Below are 19,551 nucleotides of genomic sequence, written 5' to 3' on the forward strand. Positions count from 1 at the left end.
TCCCTCCCATCTCCCTCCCCATCTCACCCCTCTAGGTTGATACAGAGCCCCTCTTTGAGTTTCCTGAGCCATACAGCAAATTCCCACTGGCTATCTATTTTACATATGGTAATATAAGTTTTAATGAGACTAAAGAATAAAGGTGCTTTCTTTCATATTTACTTTGGCAAGTTTGATTTACAGACATGAGGGAAATATGATTTAATTAAAAGTACCTATATTTCTTTTGAAGTTTTTGTTGTCATACAGTCAGTAGGAAATTGCAATTTAATTGAGGAATTTATTTTCTTATAAGTGTCTGTGTGTGTGTCCTAAATAATTTTATATTTTCTTTGCTAGATTGTATGAAAGGGAAGAATTTTTTCCATTTTTGACAGTTCACTAACATGGTTTTAAAGAGATTTCGATTCTAAATCAACTTCACCAATGTATGTTGTTATTTAAGTGAATTCAGGCAACACCATTAACTAATCTATCCTCAGTCCCTCATTTATAAAAATAAGTTAAATGAATTTTTAAAATATTCAATATTATTTTAAAATCTGATATTCTGTGAAATGATATGCAATGATGAGCATTTAAAATGATGAGTCTTTTTCAATACTAAAATTAATTTTGTTCCTATGTGAATTTTTTATTGAAATTTCACGTTCTGTGAAAATTTATATTCTTTTATGTTCTCAATAGCAGCCAGAGTAGTGATAGGCAACTGCTACATTCTCTAAAATGTTTATTTTTAAAACACTATAGAAACTTTAAAAAAATTATTATTTATTCATGCATTCAACACATTTTAATGATTTCAAGTTTACCATACACATAGAATTACTTGCTAGAGATAAAAAGAGTGGGAAAAACAAGTGTTTGCCACTAATAAGTTCACATTCTCTTGATATCCTTTTGGCAAATTAATATTATTTTCAGAAAATGTTTGTAAAAACTGCTTATTGAGGAAAATATTATAAAATTATAAACTGCAGAAGAAAATGTATTTATTCTAAAATTTAAATGTATCCTTATGAATGGGTAAGACAATATTTAAAATGTAGAAATTGTTACCAAAACTATAGAATCTAAGCAAGTCAAATTATATGGAAAATTCCACCTAGGATGAAGTGAGCCTAGAAATCTAATTCTATTGCTTCAGAGATCAGTTATTACAGGACAACCTAAATATGGGGGAAAAAATTTGATCATGAAACCAAACTGACTCCTTTCTTTGTGACTAATACTCTATTTCTGGAAAATATGCCTTTCAAAGCACCATGAAGAGCTGAAATTATGAAAGAGGAATTCAAAGGTTTGAATGCTCAGCTGGTCTGAGGTGAGGAAAAGAATGTGGAGTTTGAAACACCAAAGTAAATTACTCTGGGCATGAACTCTGGGAAATCAGGACCCATACCCTAGAACAACCTTTTATTACTATTTATGATTGTTAAATTCCATACCTTTTATTTTTTAATCAAAAGTGTTTTTGTTTTATCCTAATCCCTTCGGGATGAAAATATTTAGTTTGAAATGGCTTCATTATTTTCCAAAAAGTGAAGTCATTGCAGTTTCATATTAATGAAACTCTTGATTCTATTTAGTATTAGCATAATCATACTTATAGACACATGATACATGCTTTAAGAACAAAAGCCAGCATATGTAATGAGGAGCACTTTAAACTAGAATGATCTTTTAGAACACCAAAATGAATTTTGTTGGTATGCTGGTATTCTGTTAAAATGTTAAATATGTACTTAGTCACTTGCTTTTTACCTAAGTATTCAAAATATGATATCTATATGACCATAGAGAATTTTATTTTGAATGCTTAGCCTTGAGTCAGACCAATACTTTCAATTAATATTTCAGGAGTCAGATCTTCTAATTTTAATCAGCATCATTAAAGCTATCATCTCTGTCAGAAAAAATTAAAGTTAGCACATCTGCAAGGCAAAGCAGCTCGCCAAGTCCCACTGTCTACAGGCAGACTGCCCAAACAAACAAAAAATAAATAAATAAAATAATTAATGTCACTTTCAGCCATTTGTGCTGAAGCACAGTATTACTCTTAGCTTGAATGGTGCTAGTGGAAGGAGTTCAAAAACAGGAAATGAAAGGGGAAAAAAGAGGCTCTTTCATGAATTACTGAGTCTTTAGACACCAAACTGCCTTTACCTTTGAATTCTCTTATAAAAATTCTAATTTACCTGTATTCTGGAAAAATAAAAAATATATAAAGTAATAATATGATATAACTTAAAATATAAAAGCCAATTTCATCTTTTTGATAATCTTACCTTATCAGAGTTTGACTGGCCAGAGAATCTGAAGAAAATACCTCCTTATTAACAGTCCCTCTCTAAAAAACTGCCATTTCTCAAAGAGATGAAAAATTAGTCTAATTTCATGTACAGATAAAAAGTTTTTGCACATTTTTTATGTGCTCTAGGATAAAAGAAGATTAGTGCTAGTAGGAGAAAACTACATTTGGGGTTTCTAATTTCCATGAAATTTTTTAAATTATTATTTTTTTAATGTCAAGGTCCTTAAATGGAAGGAAAAAATGCATTTTTAGTTCATGGCCTGGTTTTAATTTTTTCCACTCTACTTCAGTTGACTGCAACCATGTAAAGAAACCAAAAAATTATTTCACACTAAATGTACTGTAGGAAGGGAGTGGTGCTAGTGGTTAGAGAGTGGGACTTATAGTTCAATTTTGTGAGTTCTGTTTCTTGTTTATTCCCTGGCAAGCCCTGTGGTTTTGTGATCATCACTTATATGGTCATTTAGGGGTTTGCTTATCTAAGAACTGTGTGTTATGTGTGCTCTGCCCTCCTAAGAAGTCATGTTAAAGAGAGACTTGCATTCAATTCCCTACACAATGTGAACCAAATTTGTATTTTAAACTTGTCATCTGACCCCACCTCTTGTGATATAATGCTTAAAATGTTTTATTTCAGGTTTGCCCTAATATTGTCCTCTTGTCCATACCATGTGTAATATCCACCAGATATTGAAATTGTATGCATCCTCCATATCCAGCTGTATCTCATTGGGTCTTAATTACTAAAGTTCATTTGGTTATGAGAAACAGGAATCTTCTCTGATTAGGTTAGGCCACAAAGGAAATCATTTAGAAATGTTCATCAGTATCTTTGTGAAGCCAAGGAGAAATTGATCAACCATGCATTAAGGGGCATGGAAATTAGAGTAGATTCTAATTCTACTTATCAAAATAATTTATGAATTCTTCCACTGAGATACTGTCAATAGTATGGTTCTGTTTCCATGGTTCCATAAGTTCTTTTAATACTGTACTCCAAATGCCTAGGAAAAGACTGTAATAGGCATGTCAATATGGAAAGTCCCATTTCTAAACTGTCTTTTTTTGTGTGTGGCCTGGATGTAAGATTATTTTATTCAGTAGGAAGTTGCCATGAATGTAAGAGGGAAAAGACAATTCCCAGAAGCAATTCTTGGGAGATAAAATGATAGATCTCTAGTATATTCAAATTCATCCATTATTCAACATTTTTAACTGATTTCTTATCATGTACTAGATAATGTAAGATGGGCTTAGAACACAAATGTAAATATAATGGCATCTTTGTCTTCGAGGAATGTCTGGTCTATGTGGGAAAAAGACAAATAACAATACATTATGCAACTATTACAAGGCAGGTTTGGAAAGAAATTAAATGTAATGAAAACATACAAAGAGGAGAACAATGAATTCTTCCTAAAAAGAGAATGGAAATTATATAGACAGAATTGCCTCAAGTTTCAAGTAATAGAAAATCAAACTGCAACCACTTGAAATATAGTGTTTTGTTTGTTTTGTTTTGAAGCACATAGTAAGAATTCTGAAGGTGTATGTTTATTGACATTTGGTCAACAGTTCAGTGAATGATGTCAAATTTATGTCCACAATTAAGTGCTGGAACGCAGCCTGGAAGTCAGCAGGATCTCTTTTATCAAAGGAAAAAAAAAAAAAAAACCTTTCCCCATAAACCCCAAGCTGACACTGTTTACTTCTCAAGGTCACCAGATCAGCTATAGATATAAAATAAGCATTTGTCTTCCCCAAGACCTTTAGAGATATTGCCACTGACACTAGGGGACCATAGAGGTTGTTCTTTAGAAAACGTTGCAGGAAGTGTGACTGTCTGCACGTCCTATTTCTATATTGCCTCCTCATTTTCCAGTCTCTATTCCAGGTCATCTATGAACATAGTTCATGTCTTTGCATGACCTCCAAGAGCTCCTCCCCCTCACAGTCCTCATACTGTGCTCTCACAAACCCTGGTCTTCCCTGGTGACTCAGCAGTAAATGAGGAGACCCGAGTTCCACCCTTGTGTCAGGAAGACCCCCTGGAGAAGGAAATGACAACCCACTCCAGTGTGCTTGCCAGGGAAATCCCATGTACAGAGAAGCCTGGTGGGCGATGGTCCATAGGGTCTCAGATTCAGACACGATGGAGCACACATGCCATACACATTCTCAAGCTCTTCACAGAATATGCACTTCTCTTTGCCTGACTGAAATTCACTCTCTGACTTTTCCACACACTTTGGGCCAGGAAGTGAGGTTCATTTCCTCTTTGTTATTCAGCTATTTCTTAGAAATTATTATTTCTCCATCATTGCATAAACCTCATGCATATTTGACATTTTAGCTATTTGGTCTTCTGCCCTTCCTCATTATTTTGCTGCTATGTACTCCAATTATCAAAGATTTTACCATTGCTTTAGAATTTTCTTCTCCACTTTAACCTCTGCCATTGTCTTGGAAGGGCTTCCAGGTGGTGCTACTGGTAAAGAACTTGCAGGACGCAGGTTTGACCCCTCAATTGGGAAGATCCCCTGGAGGAAGGGACAGCACCCCACTCCAGTATTCTTGCCTGAAGAATCCCCTGGGCAGAGGAGCCTGGCAGGTTATGGGTCCATAAGGTTGCAAAGAGTTGGACATGACTGAAGAGACTCAGTGTGTTCTGCACTCATTGTCTTGGAAGGATTATTAAATCCAAATGGATAACTGACCTAACACATGGCTCTTTTTCCATGTGGGTGGGCAGTTAGGCTCTGCTAAAACCCCAGTAGGTTAGGTGCTGCTAAGACAGTTTCTCCCGGGGGCAGACCGTATTAAGAAAAATGTATGTGTTCCACCATGGCTCATTTTCCCCTTTCCCGTCTAAAAGCATGAGTATATTTCTTTCTAGTCTTCAACGTGAGAAACTGGTGGAAGGCCTAGAGCTGAAAATCATGAAGTGTAGGTTTTATGGCTGGGTCCCCCTGGAGTTTCTGACTCTCAGAATTTTCCACACAGCCTCTAGCAATTCATCAGTTACAGTTAAGGTTTTCCTATCCTGGGTACTGTTTCCCCCTGGGATTTCTACTTGTTGGCTTCTGCTCAGGTTGTGATTCTTTGTCTGTCTCTCCAATATGGGGTGCAGCAGCTTGCTCTCTGATGAAGGTAAGAAGAGTTGTTGATTTGTTGGTTTGTTCAACTTCTTACTGGTTAAGAGGGACGGCCAAGCATTTTATTTATGAAAATTGGAATTTCATTTAAATTTTGTCGCCTATCTCATGGTAGAAATCTGTCTTCACAGCTCTAAAGTTCTAGTATTTTTTTTAAGTGTTCTTTTAAAAATTGTTTCCTACACTGAGTAGTTGGAATTTCTGAGTATAATTTTTCAAAAGTTAAAAATATTTAACATACTCCTAGGTATTCTTTTAAATTGTCTCTAAATTTCATTTAACATTTATGACTTAGGCATTGATGATGTAATTGTAAAGAAAATTCACAAAAACCCCTTCCTATCTGGAGTTTTGTTTCTAGGAGAGGAAACAGAATTGAACAAGGTAAGTAAGATATGTATCATATTACATAATGAAAGAACTACAGAGGAAAAATAATCTGGAAAGGCAGTTATAAAATGGTGTATGCTTATGAAATTTCCTTTAACATGGTAAAGGAATGCCTAATAAGAAAGTATATTTAAAATAAGGAGGAAGTAAGGCATCTGGTCCCATCACTTCTTGGGAAATAGATGGGGAAACAGTGGAAACAGTGTCAGACTTTATTTTGGGGGGCTCCAAAGTCACTGCAGATGGTGACTGCAGCCATGAAATTAAAAGACGTTTACTCCTTGGAAGAAAAGTTATGACCAACCTAGAGAGCATATTCAAAAGCAGAGACATTACTTTGCTGACTAAGGTCTGTCTAGTCAAGGCTATGGTTTTTCCAGTAGTCATGTATGGGTGTGAGAGTTGGACTGTGAAGAAAGCTGAGGGCCGAAGAATTGATGCTTTTGAACTGTGGTGTTGGAGAAGACTCTTGAGAGTCCCTTGGACTGCAAGGAGATCCAACAAGTCCATTCTGAAGGAGATCAGCCCTGGGACTTCTTTGGAAGGAATGATGCTAAAGCTGAAACGAGTACTTTGGCCACCTCATGCGAGGAGTTGATTCATTGGAAAAGACTCTGATGCTGGGAGGGATTGGAGGCAGAAGGAGAAGGGGACGACCGAGGATGAGATGGCTGGATGGCGTCACTGACTCGATGGACATGAATCTGAGTGACCTCCTGGAGTTAGGTAATGGACAGGGAGGCCTGGCATGCTGAGACTCATGGGGTTGCAAAGAGTCGGACACGACTGAGCGACTGAACTGAACTGAACTAAATCTCGTGAAGTCGCTCAGTCTTGACCGACTCTTTGCGATCCCATAGACTGTAGCCTACCAGGCTCCTCTGTCCATGGGATTTTCTAGGCAATAGTACTGGAGTGGATTTCCATTTCCTTCTCCAAGGGAACATGCAAACAATGTGACGACAGTACGTATAAAGTCCCTGAGGCAAGACTGTGTATCACAGGTTAGAGAAAACAGCAATGAAACTAACCATTGTGGCGAGAACTAAGAGACTTTGAAGGCTACAACAAGTACTTTGGTTTTTAATCTGGGCAAGGTAGAATGCCACAGAGTTCTTTGATCAGGGTAGTGACATCATTATGTTTTAACAAAATCATTCTGGCTACTTTGCTCATAATAGACTGCCAGGAGGCTAAGGACAAATATAGGGAAAACTATGTGGCTTCCCTGGTGGCTCAGAGGTTAAAGCGCCTGCCTCTAATATGGGAGACCTGGGTTCAATCCCTGGGTTGGGAAGATCCCCTGGAGAAGGAAATGGGAACCCATTCCAGTATTTTTGCCTGGAGAATCCCATGGACAGAGAAGCCTGGTGGGCTACAGTCCATGGGGTCACAAAGAGTTGGACACGACTGAATGACTTAACTTATTGGGAGGCTGGGGCTTCCCTGATAGTTCAGGCAGTAAAGAACCTGCTGGCAAGTTGGGAGACTCAGGTCTGATCGTTTTTCAGGAAGATCTCCTGGAGAAGGGAATGGCTACCCACTCCATTATTCTTGTCTGGAGAAATCTAGGGACAGAGGAGGCTTGTGGGCTACAGTTAATGGTGTCACAAGAGTCCAACATGACTGAGCAACTAACACTTTCACTTTTCTTTAGAAGTCTATTGTAAAAATCCAGGTGAAATATTATGGAAGCTTGAACTATATTGATAGCAATGGAATGGGAGTAGACAAATTGCAGAATATTTTGAAGACAGACAAGCTTCTTAACCAATGAGTCTAAAATTATTATGATAGTAGGGGGTGTTACTTTAATACATGAATATAATTAATTATAGTGTTGTGAAATAATTTATTTGAAACCCCATTTTATTTTATCTTTTTAATATAAAGTTATTTTAATTGGAGGCGAATTAATTTACAATATTGTATTGGTTTTGCCATACAGCAGCATGAATCCACTACGGGTGTACATGTGTTCCCCATTCTGAACCCCCCTCTCACTTCCCTCCCTCTAACATCTCTCTGGGTCATCCCAGTGCACCAGCCCCAAGCATCCTATATCATGCATCAAACCTGGACTGGGGATTCATTTCATATATGATATTATACATGTTTCAATGCCATTCTCTCAAATCATCTCACCCTCACCTTCTCCCACAGAGTCCAAAGGACTGTTCTATACATCTGTGTTGCTTTTGTTGTCTCACATACAGGGTTATTGCTACCATCTTTCTAAATTCCATATATATGTGTTAGTATACTGTATTGGTGTTTTTCTTTCTGGCTTACTTCACTCTGTATAATTGGCTCCAGTTTCCTCCACCTCATTAGAACTGATTCAAATGTATTCTTTTTCATGCCTGAGAAATACTCCATTTTGTTTATGTACCACAGCTTTCTTATCCATTCATCTGCTGATGGACGTCTAGGTTGCTTCCATGTCCTGGCTATTATAAACAGTGCTGTGATGAACATTGGGGTACACACGTCTCTTTCAATTCTGGTTTCCTCGGTGTGTATGTCCGGTAGTGGGATTGCTGGGTCATAAGGCAGTTCTATTTGCAATTTTTTAAGGAATCTCCACACTGTTCTCCATAGTGGCTGTGATAGTTTGCATTCCCACCAACAGTGTAAGAGGATTCCCTTTTCTTCACACCCTCTCCAGCATTTATTGCTTGTAGACTTTTGGATCGCAGCCATTCTGACTGGTGTGAAATGGTACCTCATTGTGGTTTTGATTTGCATTTCTCTGATAATGAGTGATGTTGAGCATCTTTTCATGTGTTTGTTAGTCATCTGTATGTCTTCTTTGGAGAAATGTTTGTTTAGTTCTTTGGCCCATTTTTTTATTGGGTCGTTTCTTTTTCTGGAATTGAGCTGCAGGAATTGCTTGTATATTTTTGATATTAATTCTTTGTCAGTTGCTTCATTTGCTATTATTTTCTCCCATTCTGAAGGCTGTCTTTTCACCTTGCTTATAGTTTAGATACGGGCTTCCCAGGTGGTACTAGTTGTAAAGAACCCTCCTGCCAATGTAAGAGACATGAGAGACATAGGTGGGTTCCATCCCTGTGTTGGGAAGATCCCCTGGTGAAGGAAATGCCAACCTACTCCAGTATTCTTGCCTGGGAAATCCCATGGACAGAGGAGCCTGGCAGACTATAGTCAATGGTGTCACAAAGAGTTGGACACCACTGGGCACACACACAACAATATTGTATTTGTCTTTTTGATCATTGTAATGTTAAAGTTTGAAAGATTCATTGATTTTTTTTGGTTAGGTTTGAGGAATAAATGCCAATTTGATTTTTAAACAAATGAGTCCCTAATCTTCATATGCAGACAATATTTAGGGAAATTTTTTTTTTTGCTTTTGTGTTTTTATAAAAGAGTAGAAGAAAACCACACTAAGTCTGCAGCTGTATAATTCATGTTTCCCTCCAATTCTTTGCTATAAATAAATGTGTAAGTTAGTATTCTAAATAATTCTCCCATTTATTACGTTTCTTGTGTATGTTAGCAATTCCTGGAGTAAAGTTAAAGCAGGACATGTGAATAATTTGACAATCATCTTCATTTTCTTATTGGCAAAATGCTAACAAAAGCATTTAGAAATTTTAAAGTTTTTACATTTAGCAAATTATATTGGTAGATTTTTAAAAAGTGTGATTTTTTTGTAATTTTTAAATTAAATTATAGCATATGAATAGTATAAGAAAATGCAGTTCCAAAAATTTTTTACAGAAAACGCTAATCCATGCAAGTAAAACTCAGATAAAAAATTGCAACTTTAGAAAAACTGATTGTTTCCTTGTGAGAATGCCCTCTGGTGATCCTTCTGATTATTACCCTTCCTCAAGATTAAACAGATTTTCACTTAATTTTTAACTTTATAGAAATGGAATCATATAGTATATATTAACATATATAGTATATATTTATATCATACATTGTATATTAATATAAATATATTAATTTATATTAATATATTTATATTCCCTCAACAATGTGTTTGTGATTCACGATTGCTATTGTATATAATTGTAGTTTGCTTATTCTTATTGTTGGATATAGTATTCTGTTATGAATCTATCACAGTTCACCCACTGTACCATTGACAAATTTGGATGGTTTCCACTCTTGGCATTATCTAGAGTTCTATTTCAGTGTTCATAATAAAAGTTCTGTTGAGCAGATACTCAGGAGTAAAAGCGCTGGGTTATAGGGAATGTATTTGTTCAACTTGGGCTTCCTTGGTGACTCAGCAGTGAAGAATCTGCCTGCAATGCAGGAGACACAGGACACACAGGGTTTGACCCCTGGGTGGTAAAGATCTCCTGGGGAAGGGAATGGCAACTCACTCTAGTATTCTTGCCCAGAGAATCCCATGGACAGAGTAGACTGGTGGGCTACAGTCTATAGGGTTGCAAAGAGTAGGACACGACTGAAGAGACTGAGCATGCACATATGCATGTTCAACTTATTAGATGATGTACTTCCGTAGTAACTACACCAATTCATTCTTCAACGGCAGTGTATGAAAGTCTTAGTAGTGCAGGATATTTTAAATGTACATTTAAGTCATAATTTTTCCTTTTTATTAATTTAATCATTCTTCATCAGAGCCATGAACTTCTAAATATCATTCACTGACTTGTCATGATCTGCCCCAGGTGGATGTCAAGTTCAGTTCAGTTCAGTTCAGTTCAGTTACTCAGTCATGTCTGACTTTTTGTGACCCCATGAATCACAGCACGCCAGGCCTCCCTGTCCATCACCAACTCCCGGAGTTCACTCAAACTCATGTCCATCGAGTCGGTGATGCCATCCAGCCATCTCATCCTCTGTCGTCCCCTTCTTCTCCTGCCCTCAATCTTTCCAAACATCAGGGTCTTTTCCAATGGGTCAACTCTCTTCACATGAGGTGGCCAATATATTGGCGTTTCAGCTTCAACATCAGTCCTTCCAAAGAACACCCAGGACTGATCTCCTTTAGGATGGACTGGTTGGATCTTCTTGCAGTCCAAGAGACTCTCAGGAGTCTTCTCCAACACCACAGTTAGATTTGGTCAAATTAATTTAATTGATTGTAACTTTTTGTCTCAATTGTTTACCTGTCTTTTTCTTAGATATAGTTGCACTTATAATTTGTTTATGTTATTATGTGAATAAAACACAGCTTTTTTTTACTTCTACAAATTCTATGTAACAGATTTTATCTGCTATCCTTTCCATCGCTTTCTATCAAAAAATAACTTTGTTGTCAATAGTTATCACTATGCCCTAAGATGACATCTATTATTTTATCCTGAGGTTTTTCTATTTCTATGTGTATATAGTTTTCTTCTTTTATATAGCTAGCTAGCTATAATATTTATCACATATATTTGATAAAATATATATGATATGATATATACAATACAAACCTGTATATATGTATAATACTGGGCACTTTCTGTATACCTGTTCTGTGCTGGGCAGTAACCCAGGGAAATAGTTGCAGGTGAAATGGCCACTTATATTGTTGAACAACATACAGGGAAATCAATTATTACTTTTTGCACTTGGACTTCCTTTCAAGAAGAGTCCCATATTGAGGCATTGTTCATAATTCCTTCATTAGGAAAAGATGCGGCAAAATTTTGGGACTTTCCTTTTCTAATATGAATAGAATCAGTTATCCCAAAAGTGCTTCATGAAATACAAAGAGAACTTAATCTAGCAACAAGAAGGCTCATTTGCTTCTGGAAAATCAATTTTCGTCAATTAGTTGAATGGACATCCTTTAGTAGAAGGTAATCTGCCTAATTTCAAGTAAGATTGTCATTATTCCTGGAAAACTTTGTTTGGAGCATGCATTTAGTATGACCCCACACAACTTACAAATTATGTTATGATATCAAATGGACTTTTAAAGCAGGGCAGTGTTTTAAGAATTATGGTGATTTGATAGAAAATAAGATCCTTAAAAAGAAAATATTGGTTTCTAACATATTTGTATTCAGGGTCAGCAGTGGAAGACTTTAAGAGGTAGCTGGAAATGTTTTGAGCCAATTTCAAGGTGACTTTAATATTAATCCAGAGACATTTACAAAATGAGCCTACTTAGTCCTGGAGAAAGAAAAACTAATGAGGGCAACTTGTCTCAATTATTCCTAAATTGGAAAACACATGTATTAATATTGACATTTCTAATATAACCACATTTGCAGGTGACAGTAGAAAATAATAAAAGAGCTAATGCTAGGTTCAATTTCAAGATTTCCAATATTCTGAAAAGGAGTAAGAGGCAGAATAAAGATAAGTGCAACTCAAGTGATAAAATGCCACTTTGACAGAGTTAAAATCAAAGTCTACTTTTTTTTTGTTTTCAAAATCTATCGTAGAACCTCCTATTAGGGCATAGTAGTGTTGTAGTGTTAGTCGCTCTGCCGTGTCCGACTCTTTGTAATTCCATGGACTATAGCCTGCCAGGCACCTCTGTCCATGGGATTTTCTAAGCAAGAATACTGGAGTAGGTTGCCATTTCCTCCTCCAGGGGATCTTCCCAAGCCAGGGATCGCACCCATGTCTCTTATATCTCCTGCATTGGCAGGCAGGTTCTTTACCACTAGTGCTATGTGGGAAGCATTAGGGCATAACAGGACCCTAAATTTGGGAATAGCTGGCCTCAAAACAATATTGATTTTTCTAATTAATCTACTTGAAATATCTTTCTATTTATTTATATCTCCTTTGATTTTTTTCATGATAGTTTTGTAATTTTCAGTTTATTTTGTTAGAAAAGTACTTTTTCGTGAGGAGGAGATGCTATAGTAAGTGGTATTGCTTATTTTAATTTCAAAGTAAAATTTTTTATTGCTGGTATATAGAAAACAATTGTCTTTTGCATATTGACGTTGTATCTTGAGATCTTGGATGGCTTTTCACTATTAATTCCAAGATTATTTTTGCAAATTCTCTACTAAGGCAATGATTTCATCAGTTTATATACAGCAATTCTATTTCTTTCTTTATAAGCTTCACACGTTTTTCTTTGTCTTCTTTTATTTCTTATCTTCTTATTTCTTTGTGGTACTAGCTAGAATAACCAATCTGATGCTGAATAGTAATTTTCAGATCAGATACATTGCTTGTGTTTTCAGTCTTAACCAGTAAACATCATGTTAGCTGTCGGTTTTTCAAATATATTCTTTATTAGGTTAAAGAAGCTCCCTTTGATTCCTAGTTTTTTGAGAGTTTTGTTTTTTATGAATAGGTGTTGAATTTTATTAACTAATAGTTTTAATTAACTTTGATAGTATAATAAGTTATATTGATCGACGTACAAATATTGGATCAGCCTTGCATTCCTGGAATGACCATACTTGACAGGAGTTATCCTTTTTATTTTTTGCTGAATTAAATTGATAATATTTTGTTTTAAATTTTTTCTCCTGTATTCCTGAGAAATTTTGGTCTGCTTTCTTTTCTTCTAATGTCTTTTTTTGATTTGGGTATTAGGGTAATGTTAACCTCATAAAATTAGTCAGGAAGTGCCCATAGCTTCTATTTTCTAAAAAATATAGTGAGGAATTAGTATCATATCCCTTTTAAATATTTTGGTCTAGTGATTTTCTTTTTTTTTTTTTTGAAGATTTTATATTATTCACTCTATTTTTAAAACAAGCGTAAGAGTATTCTTCTTATCTTTGTGTGTGCAAGCTCAGTCTTTTGAGATCCCACTGACTGTAGCTCACCAGGCTCCTCTGTCCATTGAATTTTCCAGGCAAGAAATACTGGAGTGGGTTACCTAGAGAATTCCATGGACAGAAGAGCCTGACAGGCTACCTTCCACTGGGTGGCAAAGAATCTGACACAAATTAACAACTAATACTTTCACTAATAAGGAGCAATGTTTTCTTGATATCTTGAGCCTGCATTATATGAAAGCCTCCTGGTCAAGTTATTTTAAAAGCAATGGGAAGCCAATAAAAATTTTTAATAGGGTGTAAAACTGATCATATCTGCATCCCCCAAACTTTGCCTGAGATATGTAACAGAGAACAGATTGGAAGTAAGCCAGCATGGATGTGTGCAGAATGTTTAAGGAGCTATTGAAGTATCCATGTCAGACAAAATGTGAGCTTGAATGTGCTGTTGTTGTTTAATAGCTCAGTCATGTCTGACTCTTTGTGACCCCATGGACTGCTGCACGCCAAGCTTCCATGTCCTCCAGAATCTCCTGGAATTTGCTCAAACGTATGCCCATTGAGATGGTGATGCAATCCAACCATCTCATTCTCTGTTGCCCCCTTCTTTTTCCCTCAATCTTTCCCAGCATCAGGATCTTTTCCAATGATCTTGCTCTTCCCAATAGGTGGCCAAAATATTGGAGCTTCAGCTTCAGCATCAGTCCTTGCAATCAATATTCAGGTAGATTTCCTTTAGGATTGATTGGTTTCATCTCCCTGCTGTCTATGGACTCTCAAGAGTCTTCTCCAGCATCACAGTTTGAAAGCAACAATTCTTCAACGCTTGGTCTTCTTTATGGTCCAACTCTCATGTCTTTATATGACTCCTGGTGAAACCATAGGTTTGACTATATGGACCTTTGTTGGCAGAGTGATATCTCTGCTTTTTAATATGCTAGGTTTGTCATAGGTTTTGTTCCTTTAGTGTGAGTGGCGGTGAAAATGACTAGACTAGAATAAACGTGAGATCTTTTGAAGGTAAAATTGACAGTTTTAACTTATTTGTACGTCAATGAGGCTGTTGACAGCAGAGTTGCAAACATAATTTGATCTCTATAATAGGATAATTCTTGCAGAAATTTGTATTTCCCAGAATATCCTGTTCAGTACTTCTTGGGTAATGGAGATTTTAAGTATGAAATTGGGACCAATATAAAATGCATCCCAGACCAAAGTCATCTGTGATATGGGGAGATGTATCAAAAGATACATGGAAAGAGATTGCTGGGAAAATAAGGGAAGGGGCTTTTGCATTGTAGTATAAAATAATCTAAAAGCAGGGGATTTAAATCTGAAGGACTCATAATCACATTTTCTGAGCTAGCAAGTCGAGATAGAATTTTTTCTTAGTTGCTCAGTTGTATTAGATTCTTTGCAACCCTGTGGACTGTAGCCTGCCAGGCTCTTCTGTCCAGGGAATTCTCCAGCTGGCTCTTAAGATAGGGGCTAGTTACTCAACACTCTTGAGAGTCCCTTGGACTGCAAGGAGCTCCAAGTAGTCCATCCTAAAGGAACTTAGTCCTGAATATTAATTGGAAATATTAATGTTGAAGCTGAAACTACAATACTTTGGCCACCTGATGCAAAGAGCTGACTCATTTGAAAAAACCCTGATGCTGGGAAAGATTGAAGGCAGGAGGAGAAGGGGATGGCAGAGGATAAGATGGTTGGATGGCATCACTGACTCAATAGACATGAGTCTGAACAACCTTTGGGAGTTGATGATGGACAGGGGGGCCTGGTGTGCTGCAGTCCATGGGTTCACAAAGAGTCGGACATGACTGAGAGACTGAACTGAGCCAAACTGACTTAACACCTAGATCTTAATACAGTGGTAATGTAAGGTAGAGACTTAAAATGTGAAGACAGTGAGTTTGGATTCAGCTTCTTTACCTGTAATGTTAAACCAGTTGAATGCCAAGGGAAGAAGTCTTCTTTGAGTCTATTCACTGTGAAAAATGATGAGAACATATATTAGTCTCAGAAAATTATCTATGTAATTAACCTAATTTTAAGATTGATGAACAATTGAGTGTAAATCCATGTTTTCTTAAGGAAAGATTTAATTGATATAAACAAGTCCAGACAGCAATGTTAAAAATACAGGTTAAGAAACAACTCCGACTTATTTTAAATTTCATATTTACTACTTCTTGACTAGATGACTTTGTAGGAAGTACTTAAATTCTCTTGGCCTCAGCTGACTCATCTATAAATTAAGAAAATAATATTATCTCATATAGTTGTAGTAAGAATTAAATAATAGATATAAAGCACTGGAATGACTTTTATGTGTGTATCTATTTATCTACCTATCAATGGCTCAATCAATATTGACTTACCTATTACTATTCTTGTTTTCCATATCTGTAAAATTGATGTAATATACAGTTCCAAGGTATGGTGGGGCTTAACTAATGTTGGTGATGTAGTTGCTAAGTCGTGTCTGACTCTTGAGACCCCATAGACTGTAGCCCACCAGTCTTCTCTGTCCATGGGATTTCCCAGGCAAGAATACAGGAGCTGTTTGCCATTTCCTTCTCCAAGTGATGGTCCCAACCTGAGGATCAAACCTGGGTCTCCTGCATTGCAGGCGGACTCTTTATTCACTGAGCCACCAGAGAGGCTGTGCTTACAGTCTCTGAATGGGACAGGAATTCCTTGGTGAGAATGTTAACTCTGTTTCTTCTGAAATGGGCATTCTTAGAATATACATTCTTAGAGTGTGAATGATGATGACCTAAGCTATCACGAAGAGTGACCTGCCATGTGCTTGTTAGTTAGTAAGAATTTCTGCAGGTATCATTTCTAATATTCATCCTGTCACTTACTATGTAGCCTGACCATTCATAAGTGGTTTGGGCATTTTTAGTTAGGAGGGACTCTTAAGAATTAATCACCTTTCACTCACTCTGAAAGTATAAGAGTTACTTGGAAATTCCTTTTTGAATAATCTCTGTCAAACATTATTTATTTTTAAATAAGCATATCTATCCCAGGTATATCTAAAGCATTTATTTCTGAATGAGCATTTCTCTCCCAAATTTATTTAATATAAACTTCTGTGAAATTCTCTAGATAAATCTTTAATTGCCACAACCCCCTGCAAAGGGCAATAAATAACACTAGTTTTTTTTTTTTTCTAGACAAATTTTTGATACAGATGTTAATTTTTTTTTAATGTGTTGAAAAAGATAGGCATAGTTTCAGAGAAGAATTCAGGGTGATTATGAGTATTCAAGAAAATCATAAGTCAAACTTGAGGTATATTTAAATGAAGGGGGGAAAGGGCTTTAGGCAAGGTGCTGTGCTGTGCTTAGTCACTCAGTCATGTCTGATTCTGTGTGACCCCAAGAGCTGTAGCAAGCCAGGTTCCTCTGTCCAAGAGGATTCTCCAGGCAAGAATACTGGAGTGGGTTGCCATGTCCTCCTCCAAGGGATCTTCCCAACCCAGAGATCAAACCCAGGCTCCTGAATGGCAGGAGGATTCTTTACCATCTGAGCTACCAGGGAAGCCCAAGAATACTGGGTTGGGTAGCCCATCCCTTCTCCAGGGTATCTTCCTGACCCAGGAACTGAACTGGAGTCTCCTGTGTTGCAGGCGAATTCTTTACCAGCTGAGCTACCAGGGAAACCAAGGAGTACTTTGTAAACTAAAATTTGCATGAGAAATCAAACAATGTCAGTAAAGATATATTCTTAAGAATATTTCCCAACTCCAACTTGCCATTCTTAACCCTGACTTTGTGTACTTTTTGAAACTTTTGTGATATATAATATCTCCATTACCAGTTCTGATATATTTGTATTCTACTGTCTGTGAGATAATATTATTAAAATAACTTATTTTGTACATAAGAAAAGTGAATATATTTGTGAATATATTGTAAGACATATTGTAAGATACTCTAAATTTTAAAATGTGCCTACATAAAGCAAAAAATGAAAGCACATCCAATACATTCATTATTAAACATGACAGATAGCATTAGAGTGTGTACATCCTTTGATTTCAAAAGATAATTTATTATGCTTCTTTTGACTTCTGCAAAGTGATTGATCCAAAGATTAAATTCTTTTAATTTTATGTAGCAAAGAACAAAACTCTTTCAGGGCCGTTGCTGATTTAAGGTTAGTTAGATATCATTTATTGCAAAACAAATCTCAGAATTCAGTGACATAAATCAATTACCATTTTATTATGCTTGCAGTTTTATAAGTCAAACGTTCAAACACACACAGGTTGGATGATGGTCTCTGCTCCTTGATGTCCGGGGTCTGAGATGAGAAGATCGAAATAGTTAGAAGTAACTTAAAAAAAAAAAAAAAAAAAAAAAAAAAAAAGAAGTAACTTAACAGGATGGGAACTGGAATCATCTGGATACATTTTCACTCATTTGTCTTGTGCCAGGGCTAGGATGACTCAAATTTGAGTTTAGCTGGAACTGTCAACCAGAATGTCTTCATGTGGCTTTTCCATGTAACATGGGCTTCCTAATGGCATGGAAACCTCAGAGTAGTAGGACTTCATACATGATGACCCAGGGTTTCAAGAAGCAGTGTTCCAGATAACAAGATGAAGCTGTACAGTCTTTCATGAGCTTGTATGCTGAACTGTATTGATTGAAGCAGTCACAGTCTTGCCCAGGTCCAAGGAGAGGTGATATAGACCCTAAATCATAATGAGATAAAACAGCCCTTCAAATAATTTGTGCCTACATTGGACTTCCCTGGTGGCTCAGACAGTAAAAAAATCTGCCTGCAATGCAAGAGACCCAAGTCCAATTCCTGGCTCAGGAAGACTCCCTGAAGAAGGGAATGGCAAACCACTCCAGTATTCTTGCCTGGGAAATCCCATGAACAGTGGAGCCTGTTGGGCTACAGTCTGCGGGATCACAAAGAGTTGGACAAGACTGAGTGACTTTCACTTTTTAAAAGTGCCACAACCTGAGTCCTTGAGAAGTTATCCTTACAGTTTTTGTAGATTTGCAACTCAAAACGTTTCAGAACACTAGGTGTTTCTAGTATTAGCATGACAAATATCCTAGATGAGTCCTAGATATTACAATGTGTGCTCTGGCTCTCAGACATGTCTAACTCTTTGCGACCCAATGGACTGTAGCCTGCCAGGCTTCTCTGTCTATGGGATTTTCCAGGCAAGAATATAGGAGTGGGTTGCTGTCTCCTTCAGGTGATCTTCCCAACCCAGGGATATAGCCCATTCCTCTTGTGTCTTCTTCATTGGCAGGTAGATTCTTTACCACTAGTGCCACCTGGAAAGCCCAGATATTAAATATTAAATTAAGATTTCCATTTTCTTCAATTACCCACTATACCTAATATTTTAAAGAACAAGACCTACATTCAAAATATCACCAGGTAGACATGGATTTCTAAATATGTCTTATAAACATACTTTTTTTCCATTTACTACAGATTATTATATCCAAGTCAATAAAATAGTATTTGAGCTTTTTCATATTCCCTTTTCATGCATTCTGGAACCTGGAAGTACTCTTTTTTGGAGAACTGGCATTAAAATGATATTTGTTAAGATGGAATTCCACATACACTTCAAAAGCTGACAAAATACTGGAATGCAACATGTTAATGGAATGAGTGAAAACAGAAAGCAGTGTATTTGACATTGGTTACTCTCAATTGAAGGTACTATGTCTCAGATGGAATTTTATATTTTAAGAGTATATCAGGCAATTGGAGCATATACAAAGAAATCAACAAAAATGATGATTTTGGAAAAATAGCACCATTTTTAAAAATTTAAAATATGTAGACCATTTTCCCTGAATTAATCTTTTACATTATATAATATTTTGTTGTATCCAAATCATTTAATATGTATATTTCACACTGAATCTTTACAAAAGCACTGACAGTTCTTTTTTTATGATTTTATTTCTTTATCTAGTTTATTTTTTTCCTGCGCTGGGTCTTG

The sequence above is a fragment of the Ovis aries genome, chromosome 1, assembly GCF_016772045.2.
Source record: "Ovis aries strain OAR_USU_Benz2616 breed Rambouillet chromosome 1, ARS-UI_Ramb_v3.0, whole genome shotgun sequence".
Taxonomy (NCBI): domain Eukaryota; kingdom Metazoa; phylum Chordata; class Mammalia; order Artiodactyla; family Bovidae; genus Ovis; species Ovis aries.